The sequence below is a fragment of the Papaver somniferum genome, chromosome 5, assembly GCF_003573695.1.
Source record: "Papaver somniferum cultivar HN1 chromosome 5, ASM357369v1, whole genome shotgun sequence".
Lineage (NCBI taxonomy): Eukaryota > Viridiplantae > Streptophyta > Magnoliopsida > Ranunculales > Papaveraceae > Papaver > Papaver somniferum.
The window spans coordinates 11,510,569-11,514,271 of record NC_039362.1 but is presented as its reverse complement, the minus strand read 5'-3'; positions in this window follow the sequence as shown (position 1 = coordinate 11,514,271).

Here is a 3,703-nt window from a genome sequence, read left to right as displayed (position 1 = left end):
TTTTTTTTTTTTTTTGCTTTGTTGTTGCACCACAACCATATACACCGGAAACTTTTGCTAGTTACCATACCTTTACCACCATCGACCATATATACAAACGCAATCTTGGCACATGAACGTTTTCTATCTATATTTTCACCACCGTCACTGCCACCATCTGTATGCACAAACAATGTTAGAAGTAGCATTTATTAATCTTTGTTAGTTGCTTCACCATAACCAACCCACCACAACCAACGAGACTAGCCCAATCAGTCAAGGGTTAAACTTCCAAGTGATATGTTAGGGGTTCAATCCCCGCTGCTAATTAAAATTCAAAAAAAAGACCCGACCGTATCAAGCTAACAATCAAACTTCTAGTTCCTTGTCAGATAACTTTTGTCATTTTAGTTTTTTGTATATTGATATACTTTGTCGTCTACATGGGGCATACTACAACAGGAATCATCACAGGCGCATTGTTGTTAGTTATACCTATAACAATTATGTTTTCGGTCAGCCTATTCTTAATAGTTGCGGTATTTACCAGTAATTTTTTCCAATATAAGGAAATTACATACACAATCGTAGGGAATACTGCCCAAGGCAAGTGGTTTTATAAGGAAGGCGTGCCTTCATCTTTCCCCCCAAGATTTGGGTTGTTGTTCGAGGATAGGAAGGGTCCTCCGGTTTTAGTTGTAGTTGATCAGAATGATCTTAACAACGTACACAAGTGGACCTATACTGTAGTGAAAATAGGATTGGGAGAATGAAGGTTGTGAACATAGACAAAGACAGTGAAGATGCTAAAATTTCCATATGTGAAAAGCTCCTTGGCTGTTCAAGATCATCATATGTGATTCTCGACCTTCTACGAAGAGTTACTTTAGGGTTCATCTCTGGAGCTTATTCCTCACCTAGATCAAGCCAAAGTCTTACAACTTTTTCTCTGACAGTAGTGCAGCTCTTATATCTGTTTAGTCTCAAACCATACATTAGACGAGGGGTTCATGTCAGAGAGCGTATCCCTCTTATGTGAAGCATCCATCTTTGGGTTATTTATCCACTTGGGACACAAGAATTTCTTCAAAGACAGGGCTATGGGCAGTGTAATGCGTATTCTCTTATTCACAAGCTTTTTTTATCTCAACATGTAAATGGTGGTATGCACTAATAAAATGCATCATGGAACTCCCTCAACCTAGAAATATATAATTCAAGCTAGGAATAAAATGTGTCGACAAAAATTTCATCTTGAGATATAATAAAATACTCAACCAAAAGCCTAATTATCCCACTAGGCTCAAAGATATAATTCAGAAGGGATATTGGAGAACGACATTTCGATCCTTTATGTGCCATGAATACAACCATTATCCAAGTTTTCAGTCCTGCTTCGTCGAGCGTTGGAAAAATCCAAGCACAAGGGTCCTTGTCCTCAAGACACAATTTGTAAAGAAAGAAGTGGAAAAAGAACAACTATACGTAGTTTAACAAGGATAAATTGTTTAAAAAAAATAGTAAATAACTTTAACCATAAATTGACTTTTACTGGAGTATTTGTTTTCTTTTAATTTTTTCGTCTTCTCTCGTGTTAACATATAAAATGTTACTGTTAACATATAAAATTCTGAATTGTTAATGTTACAAGACAAAAGACAAGAAAATGGAAAAACGTTATCTAACAAGATTTGGATACTGTGATATATAAATGATTGGTTCTTTGAAATAACATTCGAAAACATTCTACTATAATTTTAAAACAAGTAACAAAAAAAAAAGGATTTCCACTAAAATCTATGTATTACTTTCTTCAAAGTCCAAACGAGAATAAGCGATACTTTTATATTAATTCTCTTAATAAATATTTTTGAATAGTTATTATAAATTAATTTAAGAAAAATGGTTAAAATATAAGTTAGCTAAAATAGAGGTGAAACAACAAAATAATACATGTAACTTTTAAATAAGAGTGTAAAGTGTTAATGTACTTATTGATTATAAGAAGACCATACTATTTTACTTGACTACCCTTAGTTACTTACCTATTTTATTTTAATAAAAATGCTAGCAATAAAGACTATCCAAAATTATTTTTAGAATTATAAATACGAAATATAAAGGAAAATTTAAAAGATATCTAATTTATGAAGTATAAACTTTATAAGGAATTTAATTTTTAGAGTTAAATGTAAATTTTCTTAAAAGGAATGAATGATATATTTGTTTCCTTAATTATACTATTTTCTTTAATATTTTAGATTGGGTCACGTTAAAAATGAATTTATGAATATATTAAAAAATTCAAGGGTATATTAGAGAGTTCATTGAAAAAGTATGACTATAAACTAGACACAATTTTGAAACTGACGAAAAAGGAATAAGGAATAGAGGACGGTCTTTCAGAAACAAAGGGAGTATAATAAAACATTTATCTAATAATATTTTTAGCATTGATGGCTCTTATAAAAGTAATGCACACTGGTATATATTTTATTAAATACTACTACTGCTTTTTTTCTTTTTTTTTTAAATCAACGCAAAGAGGATATATTGATGAAAAACTGGGTTAAAGGACCTAACCACCAAAAGTTTGAATAAATGAAGTTGGACTAAACTCAGGATTGCAGACAACAAAAGAGAAAAACTAAGGAGGTTGAAGTATAGATGTTTCAAATTTACCAACATTTGATTATAAGTGATATCTTCTAATCTTCTAATGCCTAAAGCCCACGAAAAAAGATGATCAAATTTTCACCGTCTTGATTTATCCGTAAAGATTCGAGCATTTTCTTGATGATAAATGAACCAAATAATAAATTGATGAAGGTGTTAGAGCACTGCTCGGTTAAATCCACACGTGTTTCTATCTCAAGCTCCTTTTCAATGTTAGATGAAAAAAACTATATTTTGATTTCTAGTCTACTAAATCTCAGACTAGCTTGGCATAGAATTTGGTAGTTGAGTATCAGACATCCCCCTTGAAGATATTTTGAGACCTTCATCAACAAGGTATGAGAAGACTAAACCATTATATTTACTCATTGTCTTACCATTCTATTTTTATGTGACTATGTAGTATGAAATAATTTATTAGCTCAAGAATTAATTCAAGCATATGATTCAGGCATTGGATGTTCATAGGTCCTCAACAATATTAGATCGAAACAATCTATTGTTCAAGAATTAATTTTTGTTTATCATTTGAAAATTTCCGAAGCAATGATTTTATCGTTGTTTCAAACATCAAAGAGAAAAATTAAAAACTCCTCTAATTTCAACTCAGGGTAGGTTGGAAAACCATCTCGAAAACCATAAATAACTGAGTTTCTGGAATACAAAAAATTTGGTGAACAAATTCGCAAACCTTAAGTTCATAACTTGACAATTCACGAACCGTGGTGATCTAAATTTGGTGAAATGTTAACGGTTGGCGAAGCTTATCCAGAAAAAATTAAAAACAAGAAGATGTAATATCCCTACATTCCATGGAGGGATCAACGACAAAAATATCTTAAGCATGGCCCAAAAAATATAACATTCTACATGTTAGCCTCAATCGAAAGAATTCTAAACTTCTGGGATAAATTAGGATGATAATCAAGATCAGAATATTTTCAGGATTAAATTTGATTAATTAAAGTTCTATAACGAAAATCATGCAACCAGTTAATCTATAAACGTAAAGTTTGAGGTTTATATTTAATCAAAAGATTGGTATCAA